This window comes from Ursus maritimus, unplaced genomic scaffold (genome assembly GCF_017311325.1).
Source record: "Ursus maritimus isolate PB19 unplaced genomic scaffold, ASM1731132v1 scaffold_19, whole genome shotgun sequence".
Lineage (NCBI taxonomy): Eukaryota > Metazoa > Chordata > Mammalia > Carnivora > Ursidae > Ursus > Ursus maritimus.
The window spans coordinates 52,074,111-52,096,474 of record NW_024424341.1 but is presented as its reverse complement, the minus strand read 5'-3'; the positions used below and the strand labels follow the sequence as shown (position 1 = coordinate 52,096,474).

General features: G+C 45.0%; 1 protein-coding gene, 2 long non-coding RNA genes and 1 pseudogene across 9 annotated transcripts in view; 3 read left to right on the top strand and 1 right to left on the bottom strand.

The window, feature by feature from the left end:
- Window positions 1–22,364, top strand: part of LOC121103488 — a 120,204-nt gene that overhangs the window by 44,967 nt on the left and 52,873 nt on the right. The window lies entirely within an intron of this gene.
- Window positions 664–13,983, top strand: LOC103680161. The gene is made up of 6 exons (XR_573067.2): window positions 664–804; window positions 4,238–4,370; window positions 5,529–5,615; window positions 9,959–10,114; window positions 12,620–12,697; window positions 13,858–13,983. It is a non-coding gene; the product is annotated as an uncharacterized LOC103680161 (long non-coding RNA).
- The window catches only part of CEACAM1 (CEA cell adhesion molecule 1), a 39,943-nt gene continuing 30,831 nt past the window's right edge, over window positions 13,253–22,364 (bottom strand). Inside the window, exons 10-11 of the transcript XR_005835748.1 lie at window positions 18,302–18,402; window positions 13,253–15,246 (exon numbers count right to left, since the gene is read on the bottom strand). The gene's annotated coding sequence lies outside the window, so the exon portion shown is untranslated. The remainder of the gene's footprint in view (window positions 15,247–18,301; window positions 18,403–22,364) is intronic.
- LOC103680160 lies at window positions 19,572–19,991 on the top strand (annotated as a pseudogene).

Sequence of the window (22,364 nt, the reverse complement as noted above, 5' to 3'; positions counted from 1 at the left end):
CTGTTATGGTTTGGTTCCACCCACCCAGACAATGGGCCTTTTTTTCCCCCTAGAGTCAAAGGCTCTAGTGTTTGGCCCTTGGAGTTCCAGTCTGAACTGGTGCCAAAGCTCCAGCCTTCCTGTTCTGTTCCTCCCAGGTCATCTGGGAATCTGCAGGCTTGTGGGGTACAGTAGGGAGTCCTGAGTTATGTCCAGAAAAAAGGGAAGATTATGGGAATCCCACACGGTTGTGCTTGGGAGAGTCTTCTAGGCCTCTTAGCTGAAGAAGCAGAATTGTGGGACTGGGGACCTGGGCCCTGGTGCTAGTGATTAAAGGTCTACGAGGAGCTTTGGCTATTGGAGCACAGGCCCCGCGGCTTGAACACCCTGGCCATGCCTTCCTTCTCTCTTCCTCCTTAAAGTCCATATCATCCCTTCAGGGCCCAAGGATCCACCATCAGATAAAATAAATTTGGCTGATGTCTGGGTGACAGGCGACATGTTCCCTGGGTGGCTGGCCTCTTCGGTTAGAGTGGAGTGGTGGATATTTTTGGCCTGGTCTTATTTTGGGTCTCTCTTTTGCAGTAGGAGGGGAAGGGCCCTCCCAAATTGTGCAAGTCTTGACAACCAGCCTAAGAAGTTTGGAGTCCTGTGAGTGGGGAACTACCAGAGGCTTTCAGTGGGAAGTGACCTGGTCAGATTGTATTTCGGGACACGTGCTCTGGCAGCTGGTTTGTTGCAGCTGCGGGGAGTCCGCCTGGGAGTCTGAGATCTGAGCTGGGAGTGCAGGGGCAGGAGATCCATTTGATGAACTGGCAGGCCTTGGTGAGTGACCAGAGCGGGTGATGGCAGGTGGGGAAAGCTGAAGATGACTCAGAGCGGAGTCTAGTTTGGGCTCTTGCGTGGGTCGGGTGCCATTAGCCCTGAGATAAGGATGAGGGATAGGCTGGCTTGGGACTGAGACGCTAACCACAGTTTTGGGTATGTTTGGATGAGATGCTTGTGGACTGTCCAGGTGGAAATATTATGGGCAGAGGGGAGAAGCTCTAGGAGGAGGCCAGGCGGGGGCCAGGAAGGGTGGAGGCAGCGACCGAGAAGAATCTTGCCCAGAGCTTGTCCCTCAGCTCTGCGTGCTCCCCTCAGCACAAGGCCATAGGTACGAAGGCCTGAGCACTATTCTCCATCAACCTTGTCTGTTGATCAGAGGGATTTTTCAGGGTTTCGGCCAGATAGATATTCTCCGTCTGGGGGTCACATATTAACTGCCTTTAAGCCTTTGGGAAAATGGGGGGTGTGGGTTGATGAGGGGAGAGGTGGAAAGGAGGGAAGGCAAGGAAGGGCTTTGGAGAAAGTTAATAGAGAAGAGTAGGCAATCAGAACACACCCTACAAAACACTTGACATTCTTCATAAAACATAAACGCACAATGTAAATTTAAACTTTCGTTGAGAGCCCGGCGTCCAGCGTCCTGGGGCAGAAGAGAGTGGTGAGACTAGCAGGGCACAGGGAAGAGGTAATTTAGGATTAAGCTAATAGTGAAGTGGCTAGCTCTAGAAACCCTATAGCTTAAAAGTTACTCGACCTGTCAACTTCTTGGGAGTAATTAGTTTTATATGTACGTATTGCAATATAAAATAGTACTAGCCAACAAATGTGGTATGCTTACTAATTATAGTGCAACTGACAACTAGTAGAACAGCTAGTACCCAGCAAGTACCGTGTGCTTACTACCTTCCTGGCAGAGTGTGAAACACAGTAAATAACTAGATCACCTCATGTGCTCCCCATAATAACACATGTGGTGGGTACTTTTATGAGCCCTATTTTACAGATGCAGGGGCTCAAGTGCAGTCATCTGCCCAGCGCCCTGCAGCTCGTGTGCGAGAGCCAGAGTGAGGCCAGGTCTGGGGACTTCACCACCTGTGCTCTTAGCCACTTGGTGCCAGGCGGGGCAGTGAGAAAGTAGGACTTCTTTGAGATTCTGAGATGGTCCTCGAGCATCTGTATCAGAATTATCAGGGATGTTTGTTAAAAATTGAGATCGATGGGTCTCACCCTGCACCAACGGAGAGCAGAATTTCTCAAACACTGATAGTTGAGACTACTGAGTGGGGGCTGGAGGTCTGGGTTCTGGAAGGCAGTGGAATCTTGGCTTCTTTAGTCACCCGCTGTTTGGGTCTCGTCCCTCTGTGAATCGACAATGCGGTCTATGCTTGCTTTCTTCCTCTGGGCTGTTGGAGGGGCACATTCCATCTCGAGAATGGATGAAATCACGCTGACATTTATGATAGGGAGGCATTTGGAGGCAGCGTCCTTTATTCACATTTTCCTTTCACCCTTCATTTGCTTCTCCCCCTCATGGTGGGTTTCACTTCTCTGCCTGTCCCCCGGGGTGACTTGCCACCTGGGTGGAACAGAGGCTCGGGGAGGGCAGGGGAACAAGGGAGGGGCTCGGGGCTCTGTGGGGGCTGTGGCACTGCACGTAGAGCTCTCCATGCAGCTTAGCTGCTCCACCCTGTGACAGTGGGGACAGTGGGGACAGTGGAGCCACAGCCCGGGACAGAGGCCCTGTCACCCATGAGAGTGGGCTGTTCTGAAATGGGGGGTTAATCTCCCTAAGGCTCCAAGTCAGGCAATGCAGATAAGCAGGAGAAAATGCCAATCCTCTTCTCATCCCCTAGTGAGTTTGGAGGGCTGATCCAATTATACCCCTACCTTGAGTGAGGACAAGGGAGTTTTATAGAGTTCACTTTGGGGGATATTCCCACACCAGCCTCCTCCAGGAGATCCAGAAGGAGTGGGAGAGCCCTGGGCTGGGAGTGAGGTGAGCTGGTGCTTAGTAGTGTGTGAGCTAAGTGTTGAGAAAATCACTCATCTACGCTAGACTTGGTTTTCTTATCTGAAGTTGAATTTGGTTGGGATAATCTTTTATGTTCCTTCTTGCCCTCAAGTTCTGATTTTGTGATTAATAGCAGGAAGGCAGGGGCAGCTGTGGCAGAGCCCTGAATGCTGCTTCTGTCTCACATGCCTGCCTTTCCCCAAAAGAGCAGGTTGGAAATTCTGTTTGTGTCTCTTCTTGCACAGCTCCGTGTTTATTTCAGTGGCCTGAAGATGTCCACGGTGGGTGTGGTGAGGAAAGTCTTTGGAGCCAGGAGCTCCCCTTGGCCCTGGGGAAGGAGGGCCTAGTTGGGGGTTCCCTGCCATTGCACAGAATTCTCATGGTTTGGTTTGATTTGACTTTCCTTCCTGTTCTTCCATCTCCTCCATAACCTTCCCCGGACATCACATTCAGTTTCAGAGTGGGCTATGATTATTTGGATAACTTTCCTGGCTCTTTCCTGCCTGTGGTTCCCTGAAGCAAATAGCAGGAAATTCTTTTCATAGCCGTCAGTGTCTCCACTCCATGTTGTCCTCTTTCCCCACAGAACCGGACAGAACACACAGGCCACGGGGATGCATGTGCATGCTCTAGCTCCCAGCATTCATCTGTGCTGGAGTGTGATGGGCTTATATTCCTAACGTTGTCTGGGGGCTCACGGTACACTTATATGAGTCATGTGGTGTCCTGATGGCTTGTGTGTGGCTACCATTTAGTTTAGAGTGAGTGCTGGGAATGTGCACGCCTGTGTTACAAGGGCCTGGGTGTGTGCCTGTGGATCAGACTGTGGGGTCAAGGTGGTTGATGCTCAGAGGAAGTGATTCAGGAACTGGTTTGCTCTTTCTGTTTCTGTTTTTTTTGCAACATACTGGTAACGTGTTGTCAGAGGGCTGATTAAAAAAATGTTAGAAATTTCCTTAATCTGGTCTGAAATTCACCTTGTTTTATTCTTGGGTGTGTAATCTGTGAGGTTGTGGAGAGGTGGAGAATGAAACACCGGCCCTTCCTGAGCAATTGAGGTTGGTTCTCAGAAATGAGATGTTGATTATTTAGCTATCGCCACCCTTGGATTTGTGAGTAGGATCCAGAGGATTGGAGAGCTTTGGTGACAGAGGTATTATGTTGTTCTGGGACGATTGGAGACAAGTTGACAAGCAGGAAACAGATCAAGTTTTTGGCTTGTTTCTAACCAATCTTTAGGCATTCCAACCTTTAAGAATAATTTAATTTCACTGATACTGTCACCTACTACCAACTGTCAGGAGCTAAATTTTCAAGGATAAATGAAATTCACTCCCTGTCCTGAGTTGTTAATAATTGGTCTTTTCTTGGACAAGGCTTTCTGGGCCCAATTCCCTCAGTTCCCAACTCTCTCACCAGGAAGTCTTTGAGAGCTCTCAGAACTGGACAGGAGTGGTCGATGCTGGAACGGCAGATGCAGGAGAGAGGGGCAGGAGTCCAGCTCCCTGTACTGTCTTGACTCTCCTTCTCAGGAGCACAGTGATCACAGAAGGTAGGAAACTGGGCTCCTTCGGAAATGTTATGGTAGATAACATGGTGGGGATGGCACCTCCGATTGTCCCTTACCTTGTCTCTCAGCTCCTCACGACTTAAGAGCATGCCCTCAAGCTTTCCCAGAGATGAACAATGAGTGTCTGTTCCATGGGGCCCTGGAAGCAAGATTGGTTAGCTACTCAGCAATGAGGGACGCCTAGGTGGCCCAGTTGGTTAAGCTTCCCACTCTTGGTTTCGGCTCAGGTCATGATCTCAGGGTCATGAGATTGAACCCCATTTTGGGCTCCACGTTCAGCCCGGAGACTGCTTGAGACTTTCTCTCTCCCTCTCCCTCTGCCCCACCCAGCCTTTCTCTCTTTCTCTCTCTCAAATAAATAAATCAATAAATAAAATCTTAAAAAAAAAAAAGAGGAAGAAGAAGAACATCAGGAGTGAGAAGGGAGGGCAGTGTGAGGCCCTGCAGAATTATCTTTAAGGAACTACAATTACTTCACTCCATTCAGACCAGGAGGTTGGCGGTAGCTCAGGGTGGGGTAGAGAGAATGATGCACAAAAATGCTCAGACTGCCTGGTGCCAAAACTTCTTCTGAGGCTCTCACACTAAGCTCATATCCCTTCTACCCTTGGGAGGCACCAAGTGAACTCGGGTAGTACTTCCCCTCTCTATGGAAAAACCATTTTGCTAAGGCTTCATGATGTCCTTTTGTGACTTCTTTTCCTCTTCAATACTGCCTTTGGTCACTTGCATAAAATTACTGGAGGTTGGGTGAGTGAAATTTTTCCAGACCCTACATTCTTGGGGTCGGTTCTGGGCCCTGCACATTTCTGTTTCTCCAGGTTGACCCTGGGAGCTTAGCACCAGCCCAGGTCCTTTCGTAGCTCTTTCACTAGCCTGGTTGCTCCCTATGAGAGCGGCGTCAAGTGCTGGGATTTCTGAGATGTCCGTGTGCCTTTGGAGTCAGGGAGACCAGACCTGGATTTAAGTTCACACGTTGTTCTTCATTAACTGCGTGACCTTGGCAAGTGACTTAAGCTCTCTTAATACCCAGTTGCTACACTCCTGTCAAATGGAGGTGATGCCTCCACAGTAGTTATTATAGTAGTAAAATGCATTGAGCACCTTACACTAATTCAGTTAATCCTCATACGTCTCTAGGAATTCAGTGCCAGTGAAGTTGCCATTTTTCAGATGAAGAAATCGAGGCACAGAGAAGTAAATAGCAGGATCAAGTTCATGCAATGTGTAAGTGATGGAGCTGCAATTCTGAACTTGGGCAGTTTGACCCTGGAGCCTGTGTCCTTAACCAGTGTACTAGACTTGTATTCACAGCATGTTAACAAGAAGTCATTGAGATGAACACTTAAAGCACTGGGTATAGTGCTTGGCCCATAGTAGGCACTCAGTAAATGGTACCTGTTACCACCAGAGTGGAGAAGCCTGCTGCCGTGTGGGCAGGTGGCAGATGTGGCCCTGGGTCCGGGTGAGGCAGGAGGGACAGGAGTCCTCCTGCTAACCTGGGGCGTATAGGGTGTCAGGGCTTCTACCGATCTGTCTCTTTCAGACAGGGCTTGTTGGCAAAAGTCTTGTCCCTTTAATCCCAAAGTTGCCTGACAGGCCCCGAAAGGAAAACACAAGAGCTGAAACTGGGTGGCCATAGGGAGGGGCTCCCTCCCAGCCAGCCAGGCCTCAAGAACCACTTCTCTGACTCTGGTTCCGAGGAGCTTGACTTCTTGCTTCCTGACGTCTTATGCGTTTAATCAAGGCTTCCAATAAGCCACCTCTGGAACAGAGTGGGGCTACTGTCTAAGTTGGCACAGGGTGAAGGGTTAGTGCCAGGAAGCCAGGGAGACCCAGATGTGGGCTTCAGAGAAGGGGGGTATCACGGTGGCTTTGCTGCCTGGTGCTGTGTACCTTGGCTCTCTGCCTGGCCCCGGGAACGGTTTGGTCAGCAGTGAGTGGTTCCGGCACGCCTGCCCCACTCGAGGTGCCAGCTGGGCTTAGAAGCCACAAGGCTTTGGATTCCCTTCATGGGTGTGCCACTTTTTAGTTGGGTGGCCTTGGCCTTTTATTCATGTTCTCTGACCCTCAGTTTTCTCATTTATGAGAAAATTGTGAGGATCAAGTGAAAAGCATATATAAAGCACCAGAACAGCAACTCACATACTGTAGGTGCTCAGTAACTGTCCTCAGTCATGGTGCAGTTGGCGGATGGGGGGAATATAAAATGCAATTCTTTGCCTTTTTTTTTTTAAATATTTTATTTATTTATTTGTCAGAGAGAGAGACAGCACAGACAGGGGGAGCAGCAGACAGAGGGAGAAGCAGGCTTCCCACTGAGCAGGGAGCCCGATGCAGGACTCGATCCCAGGACCCCAGGATCATGACCTGAGCTGGAGGCAGACGCTTAATCAACTGAGCCACCCAGGCATCCCCAATTCTTTGCCTTTAAAGAGGTTACAGTCTGGGTGGGGTCAGAGGTAATGAGACAGGTAAACATATAAGTCACAACCTCATAGGGACAGCATATAATGTAACAGGGCCTCAGGTGTAACAGACATGAAGCTTTTGGAGTTCAGAGGTAGGAGAGCTGCCCTGTAGACTAGGCTGCTCAGAGAACGCTTCCTGAACAAGTGAACTGTACAAATGTGCACAGGGGTTAGGAGGAAGGCAGAGGGGCATTCCAGGAAAATATCCGAGAGGAGACCAAGCAGCATAAGTTCAGGGGAAGGAGAGGAAACAAATTGAATACCCCTAAAGGATAGAATCATCCTTGACAAAGGTCAGGAGAAGGCAGATAAATATTCCAAACAGGATTATTTCTTAAAAGATTTATTTATTTATTTTAGAGAGAGAGAGAGAGAGAGAGGGAACTCAAATGGGGGGGGCAGAGGTAGAGAAGCAGGCTCCGTGCTGAGCGCAGAGCACAATGTAGGCTGAGATGGTGACCTGAGCTGAGACCAAGAGTCAGACAATCAACTGAGCCATCCAGGTGCCCCCCCCAAGAAAAGTTTTTTAAAAAAGAGAAAGGTGAGTTTCAGGCAGAATTTCAGGAGAAATTTCAGGGTCTCAAAATTAGAGGTAGAGCAAGGGAGGCGGCTGCCAGTGAGCTCATGCCAGGCTAAAGTTCGGGAGAGGAGCCTAGAGGGCAGAAAGAGAACGAAGCCTCCCCCCCCCCCACCATCTGGACCTGCCGGTTTACACACAGCGCAAGCCAAGTTTTCCTGAAAGGGAGTGAAAACTAAGGCCAAATCTTTGGCGAGCCAGTTAGGGGCCTGAGGAAGTAGATCTGTTGTCCAAGGAAGTTCAGACCTCGGTGTGTGGTGTCCAGTAAGAATTCCCTGGTTAGGCTCTGGCTGTCCTTGGCTGAAAATGTCTGTCTTTGAAAAAAAAATTCTTTTGTATTTTTTCTTTTCTTGTTTCTGTTGTTAGTTCCTGCTGAAAAATTAGTCAGTCTTGGCTGAACTAAGTAGATAATGTTTGTTCTTACCTAGCCAGTGTAACTAGGGTGGTTATAAGAATAGCTCTGTTAAACAATGTGGTGGTGGCTATGGCCTTCCCGTTGCCCTTTTGGTAACTTTAATAGCATGATTGCATTGTCATTATACCCTATTCTTTATCTGACTGAGTATACATTTAACTTCTCTCACTCCTCTGAAAGCAACTTAAAGCTGTATCTATCTATGTTTGACTTTTTAAGTACCTGCCCAAAACTACTGACAGGGGGCCCTGGGTGGCTCAGTTGGTTAAGCGTCTGCCCTAGGCTCAGGTCATGATCCCAGGGTCCTGGGATTGAACCCCACGTGGAGCCCCACGCTGGGCTCCCTGCTCAGGAGAGAGTCTGCTTCTCCCTTTCTCTCTCCCTCTGCCTCTCCCCCTGCTCGTGATTGCTTGCACACTCTCTCTCTCTCAAGTAAATAAATATAATCTTTTTTTTAAAAGAAAAAATCACCAACATTATATTCATTAAATTGAAGGTTCTTCCATGTGCCTCACACACAGATTCCAGTAAATGCTTGATATTTTTATCCACCCATTCATTCAATCTCTTAATAAGTATTTAGTCTCCTGAATGCCTCCTAGATACTAAGCATTATATTAGGCATATAATGGGAATGAAAACGAAAGGTTTTAGTGATCCTTAAGGAGCTCATGGTCTCGTAAGAGAGTCAGATAAACAGGCAGTTACAGAGCAGAATGACAAGTGTTGTGACCGAGGGACAGATGGGGTATTACAGGAGCACAGAGGAGGGTCTCATAATTCATCTGAGATTAGGTGGAGTTGTTGAGACCAGTCAGACAAGGCTTTTTTTCCTTTTTCTTTTTTCAAGAGCAAAATTCTAAAGGAGGAATAAAAATTGAGGAAGGAGCCTTCAAGGCAGAGGGAATAGCATGAGCAAAGTCAGTGGTGTGAGGGGTCCTATATTCAGGGAACTGCAAGTGATTGAGTATGTTGTAACAGAGAGTACAGAGGGACGGTGGTTAGAAATAAGCAGGGAACATTAGNAAGAGCGTGACATGCTGGGTAAAGAAGTTTGGGTTTTATCCTCAGGGTGATGGACAGCTACACCTAGATTTTAGGCAGAGCATTGACATGATCAGATTTGTGTTTGGAGATCACTTTGACTATCAAAGTGGAAAAAAAATGGAATCAGTGTGTTGGAGGAAGATGAGCTACAACCCAGGGCAATCCCGCGAGGGAGCCCCGGGAACAGGATAGGTGAGTTAGGTGATTGCTGCATCCTGCTTCTCTAGGATGCTCCTTTCCATCTTGAGGGACCACGTCTCTAGTACCTGCCATAGCGCCTTGGTCAACAGGAGGCGGTTCAGAAATGCTTCTTAGATATCTCACTCTTTGTATCACCCAAGCCTAACTCGATGCCTGACACTTGGCGGCACTTGGTGGGCGTTGGTTGGCTCCACTGCTGTGACTGGTGCTAGCAGCTACCGGGCACTGATTTGAAGGTAGGGTGGGTACCCTCTCTCCTGTAGTCACAAACCAGGTGAAATTGCTTTCCAGGTTAGGACTGACCTTGAAGATATCTTTTGCATGGCCTTTCTCAAGATGTCTCCAAAGACATTCTCCATCTTGTGATGAGTCTTTGTTCCAAAGTGAACAGTGGGTTCCTTTAGGGCAGGAAACATTATTTTTTTTTTTAAAGATTTTATTTATTCGACATAGAGACAGCCAGCGAGAGAGGGAACACAAGCAGGAGGAGTGGGAGAGGAAGAAGCAGGCTCATAGCAGAGGAGCCTGATGTGGGGCTCGATCCCATAACGTCAGGATCACGCCCTGAGCCGAAGGCAGAAGCTTAACCGCTGTGCCACCCAGGTGCCCCAGGAAACATTATTTTTATTCATTTTTATATTCCCAGGACTTATCACAATGCATGATACATAGTGGGTGATGGTAGATATTTGTTTTATGAATTTGAAATTCATTGTTTTGGACTTGAAATATGTTTTATGAAATATGTTGTAAATATTGATTAGGTGCTGATTCCCCCTCAAAAGCCATTTATTTATTTATTTAGCCTTTTATATCATATTTTAATGTACATATACTAAAATTTACATTTTTGTATAAGGATCATTAGAGGACCAGAAGCGACAAGACGGAACGCAAACAGCCTCCCCTTGCATGTGGGTTGTATGACAGACTATTCCAGGTCATTGACAAAAACTGCAATATGCAGAATAATAAGGCCAGTCCCCTCTTGTGCCACCAAAGAGCAGCACACAAGGTAAATATGAAACACAGAAGCATAATAATCGTTGCAATCAATCTTGTTGTTTCAATCATTTTCTTCAGTTGCTTCATGGGTCGCATTAAAAAGCACGCTCTGGCTAATGTAGCATTATTTCCAAGGGTATAAAATGCTGTAAAAAGCTTTATGCCACCAGGAAGCCACAGCAATATGGTTTTAAGGATACAGAAGGAAGTGCTGCACACGAAGCAGATGACCAACCACTTCAACCTGCTGTTGACACTAAGGGACAGAGGCATCCAGGACCCGTGAAGTGGGTTGTTCTGGCTGCTCAGGACCCGCCACAGCTTCTCCATGGCCCTACTTCCCCGCCACACTGGTGGCCCCTGCTTGCTGGCCCCCTCAAAAGCCTTTTAAACCTGTAGCCTAATAGGTAACTAGGCATACCGAGGACTGGAGGAGAGGAACTCAAGGAGATGGGAGAAGTTAGCAGAATGGGAAGTTATTTCTCAGAAATACTGAAAAGCTGAATTGAAACAATTCAGAACTGCTATAGGCCAAAAGTTGTAGGTTCTTAGAAAGTCCTGTTGGGGAGATTGGGAAGCTCTGGGTTCCCTTTACCACTTACCATTATATAGATTGCTTTTGTTTCTCCTCATATACTTTATTTTAACTTTTAAAAGATTTTCTTTATTTATTTGAGAAAGAGCGCACATATGAGAGAGCACAAACAGGGGAGAGGGAGAAGCAGACTTCCTGCTGAGCAGGGAGCCCAACACAAGACTCTATCCCAGGACCCCAGGATCATGATCTGACTTGAAGGCAGATGCTTAACAAACTGAGTTGCCTAGGCTTCCTGTTCCTCATATATTTTAAACTACAGTTAAACTAGATGACTCAGCACGTTTTCCTGATTCTTTGCCTTTCTTTTCTTCATTAGGAATGCCCTGCTCCTTTATGCCATTACCATTATCCTTTAATTCCCTACTGAAATGCTGCACTCTTTCCCTGAAACCCTGTGGAAGAAATAGTCTCGCCCTACCCTGAACATCTCAGCGTTTAGACCCCCTCATGGTACTTAATGCTATTACTAGAATTATAAATGGGTTATCATTCTCATTCCCACTAGAAGGAAGGGATCTAATTTAGCTATGTGTATCTCATAGCACAGGGCCTTGTAAATGTTGAATGAACCATGTGACAGAACTGTATTACTGACTTAGTGTGATGGTTAAGTTTACACGTCAACTTGACTAGGCCATGGGGTGCCCAGATATTTGGTCAAACATTATTTCTGGGTGTTTTTGTATGAGATTAACATTTATATTGGTAGACTGAGTAAAGCAAATTGCCCTCCCTAATGTGGGTAGACCTCATCCAATCAGTTGATGGCCTGAATAGAACGAAAAGGTTGACCCTCCTCTGAGTAAGAAAGAATTCTTCCTGGTTGTCTGGAACATCAGCTTCTTTCTGCCTTCAGACTTGAACTGAAACATTGGCTCTTCCTGGGTCTGGAGCCTGCTGGTCTTTGGACTAGAACTATACCATTGGCTCCCCTGGTCTCTAGCTTGCTGACTTACCCTAAAGATCTTGGGACTTGTCAACCTCTTTCATCAAGTGAGCTAATTCCTTATAAATCTCTCTTTATATCTATCTATTTATCTATCTAATCTCTGTATCTAGATATATATCCATCCCTGGGGCGCCTGGGTGGCGCAGTCGTTAAGCGTCTGCCTTCAGCTTAGGGCGTGATCCTGGCGTTCTGGGATCGAGCCCCACATCGGGCTCCTCTGCTAGGAGCCTGCTTCTTCCTCTCCCACTCCCCCTGCTTGTGTTCCCTCTCTCGCTGGCTGTCTCTGTCAAATAAATAAATAAAATCTTAAAAAAAAAAAGATATATATCCATCCTATTGGTTCTGTTTTTCTGGAGAACCTTGACCAATACACTTAGGTCCTGGATTTTATTTTATTTTTTATCTAATTTAATTAATTTATTTTTAAAGCTTTTATTTTTTATTAGAGAACACAGAGGGAGACTGAGAGGGAGAAGCAGACTCCCCATGAGTGGAGAGCCCGACACAGGGCTTGATCTCAAGACCCCGAGATCATGACCCGAGCCAAAGGCAGGTGCCCAGATAACTGAGCCACCCAGGCGCCCCTAGGTCCTGGATTTTAGAAATATTCTAGAGAAAGAAAAAGAGTTTGATCTACCTTACCTGGAATTGGATTAACATGAGGCCACTTTTAAAACGATGCTTACCTTTGGGGCGCCTGGGTGGCTCAGTCGTTAAGTGTCTGCCTTCAGCTCAGGGCGTGATCCCGGGGTCCTTGGATCAAGCCCCACATCGGGTACCTCCTCTGGGAGCCTGCTTCTTCCTCTCCCATTCCCCCTGCCTGTGTTCCCTCTCTTGCTGGCTGTCTCTCTTTCCATCAAATAAATAAATAAAATCTTTAAAAAAAACCCAAAAAACAACGATGCCTACCTTTGATACCTGTTCAACTCCTGAATGCTTCTCATGTGAACTCTTCTCCCTTTTCCAAGATTTCAGCCACATAGGACTTGGATGCTTCCATCAGCGCTCCACTATAGTATCTGACTGAGGCGCACCCTGCTTCTCACGTAAGGCCTAAATTTTCTTTGCTTTTGAGTCCTCTTCCCAATCCCCCCCATCAGAGCCCCAGCTCAGTGTGGTAGGTCCAAGGTAGGTGGTGGGGGAAAGCAGCCTGACCATTCAAGTAATTCATGTATAGCTGAGAGCTCTCTAATCTTCTCAGGATCATTTGCTAAATGAATTGGGTGGAATATCAAGTAATTTAATAAAGTGGGGTGAAATTTTTAGGCAGAGTGGGGATGATATCTTTGAGTAACTGCCCAGTGGGCAGCAAGACAGCCTTCTGACCGTCAGCCCGAGGTTGAGGACTTCCTATGCACTTGCTGCTTTGGCAGATTCTTCCCTTTTCCATTTCTGAAACCACAGCTTCTCTAAGAACAGTAGCAAGTAAGCACTCCCACAGAAATAGGGGTGGAGACTCTGCTGCCCACACAAGAAGGGAAGGAGAGGAAAGGGAAACTGTTTGCATGTCTCCACTGGATCTTTATAAGTTAGCAAATACTTAGGGTTTTGAAAGGCTCATTTTAGAAGAATATAGACTGTTTTAAAGATGATGGAGAAAATCATAAAAAATATTATTATTTATTATAAAATAAAGACTTGAGGAGAACACATGTCAGTGGAGGCATGAGAGGCACCCTGTTTGCAAACATGTTGGTTAGTCACATCTGCACTGAGGCTGCTCTGTCTTAAAATACTTAGCACCTCGCCTGTTGTAAGATTTTTTTCTCCAGGTTTCCTATAAGAAGGAAGGGGAACATTTAGGGGAAAGATCATGATCATAATATAAAACTATAAACTCCTTGCATCTGCTTCCATATTTAAATATATTTAGGTCTTTCTCATTTAAAAAAAAATCCCTCCGGGCGCCTGGGTGGCACAGTCAGTTGGGTATCTGACTCTGTGTCTCACCTCAGGTCGCGACCTCAGGATCATGGGATTGAACTCTGAACTTTGCCTGAGATTCTCTCTCCCTCTCTCTGCCCCTCCCCACTGTACTCTCTCTCTCTCAAATAAATAAATCTTTAAAACAAAAAATCTCTTTTTTGAACCCTATTCCTCTTGCTGACTTCCACTCTAGCACCGTTTCCTTTGTATAGACAAACTTCTTTAAAGTGTTGTTTTTAACCGGTATCTCCCATTTGCTTATCTCCCATCCACTCCTCAGTATCACAGAGTTGATTTTCTTCCTACGTTGTGCAACCAAAACTGCTCTGACCAAGGTCTCCAAAGGTGAAGTTATTCTCAAATAAGATAAACTCTTCTTACCTTCGTTTTATGTGATGTCATAGAGCCCTTGCCCTTGCTGGCCACTGCTTCACTCAGACTGCTGCCATGGCCCCCACTCTGGTGGCTCCCCACCAGTCTAGCCATTCCTTTTCAGTTCTCTTTGCCACCTCCTCTGATCTGTCCGTCCCCTAAATGCCATTGGTCTCTAGAGTCCTGTCTTGTCCTGTGCCCTCCTGTCTTCCTCTGCGTACTCACCAGGCTCTCTGTGACTTCAGTCATAATCCATCTCTCTTGAGTTGTGTATCTTTGCTGTCTGTTGTGTATCTGCTTTTGAATATGCAGCATGTCCCGAACTGTCTTACTTCCAAACCTGGTTCTTTAAAAATAATAATAGTTATCATTATATTAATATATGTGGGCTGGTAGCCCACAGTGATCTGTGCCAGTAACCTGCCACCACCCTGCCTCTTCCCTTTGTCATTCCCCCATCTGGTCAGTTATCAGTCTTGACAGTGCCACCTCCTACATATCTCTAACCTGTCCCCTCCTTTCCTACCTAACTCACACTGCTAACTCAGGCCCCCATCATTTGCTACGCCGGATCCCTGCAACATCTCTCTGATTCCCTTCCTTGCCTCCAGCCTAATTAATTCTGGGTCCCCTCCCAGTCCCCCTGCCCACAATGCAGCTGGAGTGGCCTTATCAACCAAACTTCTGATCCCATCCTTTTCCTTATTAAAGCCCTCCACTCCTTCTCTGTTGCCCTCAGGCTGCACTTTGACCTCTTCAGCATGGCTTCCAAGTTTTTTGTCCTGTTACAAATTTAAAAGACCTCAGTTTTCTTCAGCTTCCTCTGTCCCAGTCCCGCCCTCCATCCCAATTCTTACATGTTATGCTCCAGCTACACCAAACTACTTTAATTCCTGAAATTCCCTGCTTTCTATGAGTCTGGGCCTTTGTACTTATTCTGTCTGCCTACACCACTCCTGTCATGCCTCTTTATTTTCCTATCAGCCTGAGTTATCTTTCAGGCTTTGGTTCGTACCTTACTTCTGTAATCTACTACACTAACACACCAACCTGCGATTATGCTCCTGAGGTGCCCAGCACTTACCCATTTTGTAGCACTTACTATGGTCTCTTGAGACCCTCTGATGAATGTACTGTGAGCATCTTGTAGGCAGGGATGAGGTGTTAAATTGCTGAGGCCTAGAACAGTACCTTTCATATAATAGATGCTCAATAAATATTTGTGGTATCAACGAATGATTTCCATAGTTACTTAGGACACCTTTCTTCTTAAATCATTTGAACAAGTGGTATAGAGCTGGTAGGGAGAGAGCACAAATGAGGTCCAAGGCCTTGATATCAGTTTTTGTTGTTTTGTTTTGTTTTAATTAAAGCAAAAGTTCATATTTTTGCAGTGTTACAGCCTGACTGTGGGTCTTAACGGGCTAATGGGGTAGTAGAGCTGTACCTAAACTCCAGCCGGCTGACACCATCCTTTTTGAGACCTTTAGATTTCTTTTTAAGTAACAGCTTGAGATAGAGTTCATATGGCATACAATTCATCCATTTAAGGTATATAATTCAGGGGGCGCCTGGGTGGCACGGCGGTTGGGCATCTGCCTTCGGCTCAGGGCGTGATCCTGGCGTTATGGGGTCGAGCCCTACATCAGGCTCCTCCGCTGGGAGCCTGCTTCTTCCTCTCCCACTCCCCCTGCTTGTGTTCCCTCTCTCGCTGGCTGTCTCTCTCTCTGTCGCATAAATAAATAAAAATCTTTAAAAAAAAATAAAGTGTATAATTCAGTGGTTTTTAGTAATTCACAGAATGGCATAACAACTGTCACTGCAATTTTAGAACATTTTCGTCATGCCGACAAGAAACCCCATATCCATTAGCAATCGCTCCTCATCCCCATCTTCTCTCTCCATCCCCTGGAAGCCACTAATCTTTTTGTCTCTATGAATTTGCCTATTCAGGATATTTCATATAAATAAAATCATACAATCTGTGGTATTTGTGACTGGCTTCTTTCACTAAGCATGATGTTTTTAAGATTCATCCATGTTATATCAGATATCAGTATTTTATTTTTATTTCTTTTTATCGCCAAATGATATTCCATTACACACCCCATTTTGTTTTTCCATCTATCAGTTGACGGATATTTGGGTTGTTTTCACTTTTTGGCCAGCACAAATGCTGCTTATGAACATTTGTGTACAAGCTCTTGTGTTGACATAGTTCTTATTTCTCTTGGGTATATATCTGGGAGTGGAATTGCTGGGTCATATGGAGGACTTCAGATTTTTTTTTTTTAAGTAGGCTCCATGCCCAGCTTGGAGCTTGGATTCATGACCCTGAGATCAAGAGTCCAATGCTCTGCTGATTGGGCCAGCCCGGCGGCCCAGGACTTAAGGTTCTAAAGAACAAAGGTTGTAGGGGCGCCTAGGTGGCTCAGTTGGTTGGGCGACCAGCTCTTGGTTTCGGCTCAGGTCATGGTCCTGGGGTGCTGGGATTCTGGGGCTGAGCCTTGCGTTGGCTCCTTCCTCAGAGCAGAGTGTGCTGGAGGATTGTCTCTCCCTCTGCCCTTCCCCCCACCTGGGCTCATGCACATGCTCTTTCTCTCTTAAATAAATAAATCTTTTTTTTTTTTTGGAAAGATTTTATTTATTTGACAGAGAAAGAGACAGCCAGCGAGAGAGGGAACACAAGCAGGGGGAGTAGGAGAGGAAGAAGCAGGCTCCCAGCAGAGGAGCCCGATGTGGGGCTCAATCCCAGGACTCCGGGATCACACCCTGAGCCGAAGGCAGACGCTTAGCGACTGAGCCACCCAGGCACCCCAATAAATAAATCTTTAAATAAAAAGAACAGGTTGCTTTACAGAATAAGCTCACAAACACATAAGCACTAATAACTTGCTCTTTAATTTATTGATTTACTGGCAGGCAAGTTTTACAGCTGACTGGGAAGAATTGACATTATTCAAATTTCTCTAATGTAAAGTAGCCAGCAAATGTGCAAAGTCCAGTTCTCCTGTGCAGGAGAATAAAGCCCTTCTTGGGTTTAAACGGAAGTGGGAGAAGTTAGTGTCTGGTTCTGCCCATTTCCACTCCCAGTCCGCCGTACCCCTGGACCACACAGCGCTGGCTGATGGAGTCATGCAGGAAAGCTTCAACTGGGGGAGCTGGCCTCGTAACTGATTTTAGCCATAATTAAATCACTGCTTCCCTCTCTGTATTTACAATAGGAATGTATTATCCTTTTATATTACACCTCTCTTTGGCTCTTCTCTTTTCATCTCCAACATCTCTGCCACCACATACACTCCTGTCTTCCCTGCTCTTTCCTCTCTCCTCAGCCTCCTGCTTGATAACCTCCTGGTAGTATCACATTGTTCCTTGGTCCTGTTAAGGTAAGACAATAAAGTTAATGAGACTCAAACTGGGTTTTTAGGATTCCTTTTACAAGTATATCATATCCAGATAAATATGGGCACCTTAAAAGTAGTTGTCCTGTAAAAAAAAAAAAAGTAGTTGTCCTGGGTGGCTATACATTTATTCCAAGAGTTCTGTTGTTACTCAAAACATTTTGGTATTTCATGTAGTGTCTCTCAAAACCAGTTTGAACCCTACAAGAAGACCAGTTTCACTTCCTTAATAATCACACCTAGTATTGCAGGGGACCTCCCACTTTGCTTGTATTTATTTGTCTTCCTATTCCCAGTTCCCCTTTTCCTTTCTAGCTCTAGTCCCCAGACAAGAGGAGTTCTGGGTTCAGATGGGGCGAGGCTCATTGACAGAGAGAGGCAGTGAAGGGAGACTGGCGTGCTTCACAAGACTTTGACCTTTAAACAAAGCATGCTTAAGCTGCTCTTTTTTTTTTTTTTTAAGATTTATTTATTTGTCTGAGAGAGAGAGAGATAGCAGGGGGAGGGGCAGAGGGAGAGGGAGAGAGAAAATCTCAAGCATACTCCCCACTGAGCACGGAGCCCGATGTGGGGCTCAATCTTAGGACCTTGAGATCATGACCTGAGCCGAAATCTGAGGTTTAACTGACTGAACCACCCTGGTGCCCCTAAGTAGGTCTTTTTAATGTGACTTTCTCCAGTGTCCCATTTCTGCTTTGTGATCCCCCTCAGCCTTTTTTTACAGGAAAAAAACCCATAAAATACTGGGGCTGGGAATATGACCTTGAATTGTTCTCCTCTCAGAGGAAGCCTGGGGAGAATGAGTAGAGAGGTACGTCAGAGGGCTCCATTTCCTTCAGGTCCTGGGTAGTTAATGTTCTACCAGCAATTCCCACTCTTGGGGAGACGCTGCTCAGGGTAGAGGGCACTTTGTACAGGGTTGTGTTTCAAGGAAGACGTGCATCTGACCTTCTTCCTTCTCCATCTTTAAAATCTGTAGCTGTGATCTTGTATCTTCTTAGTTCTTAGGCTCTGGGTCTTCATATTCTCTTCCTTTTTGAGTCTCTGCTCTGGGAGAGAATGAAGATGTTTATTAGAGGTGGGGGGGAACCCTGAAATTTGCAAAACAAAAATTAACATGTAGCTGCCCATCATGCTTCCCTCTTCTCCCCAGCAGTTTCTGAACCTCTCCAAACCCCAGTGAGATGTTAGCTGATTGTACAAATGTATCTACAGGATTTCCTTAACGATGGAACTATGTTTGAAGGCTTTATGTTCTGGTTACCGTCTTACCTGCTTTTCTCTTTTCCAGAGGGTTCTACTTCTCATGAATAGGTATGAGATCAATGGTCGAGAAATTCAGCCTCCCTTTACCCTTTATTAATTACAGAATAAGTGATGCAGAGGCTGTTTAGATAATATAGCTGTGGGGAGAGAGAAAAAGGAAGCATTGGAACACCTGCCAGGGAAGAGACCAGAGAGTACCGTTAGTGAATGAACATCTCTGGAGCAGAGTAAGGGAGGAGGTGGAAACAAAGAAGGGAGCCCAAGGAAGCCAAAGAATTGTAGGAATTGAGGGTATAATCCATAGGGGAATTAAAGGGGCTAGGCAAAGGCTTTCGGCAGTCCCTTCCCTAGTACCTAAAAGAGTTGCTTGATTAGTAGCTGTTATGGACATGACCTTAGGGTAGGTTCTGGGGATATAAAGATAAACAAGATATAGTCCCTACTTTACAAGTGTATAGTCTAACAAAAAGAAGATAAGTAACAAGTACAAATTAGATGAGATTTTAGGGGTGCCTGGGTGGTTCGGTCTGTTAAGCGTCTGCCTTTGGCTCAGGTCCTGATCCCAGGGTCCTTGCTCAGTAGGGAGTCTGCTTGTCCCTCTCCCTCCGTCCCTCCCCCTGCTTGTTCTCACTCTCTCTCTCTCTCTCTCTCTTTCAAATAAATAAATAAATAAAATCTTTAAATTGAAGTATAATTGACATACACTATTATATTAGTTTCAGTTGTACAACGTAATGATTTGACAATTATATAATTATGAAATGTGCAGTTAAGTGTAGTTACCAACTATCACGATACAAAGTTATTACAATGTTATTGACTGTATTCCCTATGCTGTGTTTTTCATCCCTATGACTTAATTTGTTTTATAACTTGAAGTTTATACTTCTTTTTTTTTTGTAAGAGAGAGAGTGCGCACTTTTCTTTCCATGCCGACGGTGCTCTCACAAACATGGTGAACGTTCCTAAACCCGCTGGCCTTTCTGCAAGAAGTGTGGCAAGCCCCTACCCCACAAAGTAACACAGTACGAAAAAGGCAAAGATTCTCTTTATGCCCCGGGAAAGCAGCGTTATGACAGGAAGCAGAGTGGCTATGGTGGGCAGTCTAAGGCAATTTTTCGGAAAAAGGCTAAAACTACAAAGATTGTGTTGAGGCTTGAATGGGTTGAGCCCAATTGCCGATCTAAGAGAATACTGGCTATTAAGAGATGCAAGCATTTTGAACTGGGAGGAGGTAAGAAGAGAAAGGGCCAAGTGATCCAGTTCTAAGCTTCATATTTTTTTATATTATGAAGTAATATATTGAGTTATGTTAAAAAAGAGAGAGAGAGAGAGTGCGAACACTTGGGAACAGCATTAGGGGAGGAGTAGGGGGTGGAGCATTTCCCACCATGATTGGTATTAGGCAAAGCTTGTGTTTTAGCACATTTCCCTCACCCTCTGTACCCCAATTGTTTTCATCCCCGTCCCCAGGACTACACACACCATCACACATGTTAAGGCAGAGTCCTTCCCTGTGTGGTTGCTTCCAGGGTCTGCCTTCCTCTGCCTTCTGGTCTTCTCTCTTTCTTTACATCAGAACACGTCTCTCCCTTGAGCCTTGTGCTGGAGTTTCTATGGATTCCAAGACCATGATGACGGTCACTCTGTGTGTCATGCATACTCTATATTTAACATTTAAACTGAAATATATATTAACATATATATATATTATATATATATTTTATATATAATATATATATTATATATATAATGTATATAATATTTTTTATCCATTCGTTTATCAGTGAACACTTGGATTGCTTCCATATCTTGTCTATTATAAATAATGCTGCAAATAAACATAGGAGTGCATGTATCTTTTTGGGTTTTTGTTTGTTTGTTTTTTAAAGATTTTATTCATTTATTTGACACAGAGAGAGACATTCGGCGAGAAAGGGAATACAAGCAGGGGGAGTGGGAGAGGAAGAAGCAGGCTCATAGCGGAAGAGCCCGATGTGGGGCTCGATCCCAGAACTCTGAGATCACGCCCTGAACCGAAGGCAGACGCTTAACGACTGTGCCACCCTGGCGCCCCTGCATGTATCTTTTTGAATTAATGTTTTGTTTTCCTCAGGTAAATACCTAGAAGTGGAATTGCTGGGTCATATGGCATCTGTTTTTAATTTTTTGAGCAACCTCCATACTGTTTTCCAAAGTGGCTGCATCAATCTACATTCCCACCAACAGCTCACAAGGGTTCCCTTTTTTCCACATCCTTGCCAACACTTGTTATCTCTTGTCTTTTTGATACTAGCCATTCTGACTGGTAGGAGGTGATATCTCATTGTGGTTTTGATTTGCATTTTTCTGGTGGTTAGTGATGCTGAACATCTTTTCCTGTGACTCTTGGCCGTCTATATGTCGTCTTTGGAAAATGCCTATTCAGGTCCTCTGCCCATTTTTTTTTTTCAAAGTTTATTTTTAATTTTCTTTTATTAAGTAAACTCTGCGCCCTACGTGGGCTCGAACTCTTGACCCTGAGCTCAGGAGTCACATGCTCCACTGACTGAGCCTGACAGGCACCCCTCCTCTGCCCGTTTTTTAATTGGGTTATTTGTCACTTGTTATCTCTTGTCTTTTTGATACTAGCCATTCTGACTTGTAGGAGGTGATGTCTCATTGTGGTTTTGATTTGCATTTTTCTGGTGGTTAGTGATGCTGAACATCTTTTCCTGTGACTCTTGGCCATCTATATGTCATCTTTGGAAAATGCCTATTCAGGTCCTCTGCCCATTTTTTTTTCAAAGTTTATTTTTAATTTTCTTTTATTAAGTAAACTCTGCACCCTACGTGGGCTCGAACTCTTGACCCTGAGCTCAGGAGTCATATGCTCCACTGACTGAGCCGGCCAGGCACCCCTCCTCTGCCCGTTTTTTAATTGGGTTATTTGGTTTTTTTGGTGTTGAGTTGTATGAGTTATATATTTTGGGTATTACCCTCTTATCAGCTATATCATTTGCAAATATCTTCTCCCATTCAGTACGTTGCTTTTTCATTTTGTTGATGGTTTCCTTTGCTGTGTAAAAAGTTTGATGTAGTCCCAATAGTTTATTTTTGCTTTTGTTTCCCTTGCCTTAGAAGACAGATCCAGAAGAATATTGCTGGGGCCGATATCCAAGAGATTACTGTCTATGTTTTCTTTTAGGAGTTTTACGGCTTTAGGTCTTAAATTTAGGTCTTTAATCCATTTTGAGTCTATTTTTGTGTATGGTTTAAGAAAGTGGTCCAGTTTCATTCTTTTGCATTTAGCTGTCTAGTTTTCCCAGCAACATTTATTGAAGAGACTATCTTTTCCCCATTGTATATTTTTGCCTCCTTTGTATGTAATTGACCATTCAAGCTTGGGTTTATTTCTGGGTTCTCTATTATGTCCCATTGATCTATGTATCTATTTTTGTGCATGTACCATATTGTTTTGATTCCTGTATCTTTATAGTATTGTTTGAAATCTGGTATTATGATAATTTCAGCTTTGTTCTTCTTTCTCGAGATTGCTTTGGCCATGTGGGGTATTTTGTGGTTCCATACACATTTTAGGATTACTTATTCTAGCTCTGTGAAAATACTATCGGTATTTTGGTAGGGATTGCATTGAATCTGTAGATTGCTTTGTGTAGTCTGGACATTTTAACAATATTAATTCTTCCACTTCATGAGCATGGTATTTCTTTCCATCTATTCCATTTATCTTCAGTTTCTTGCC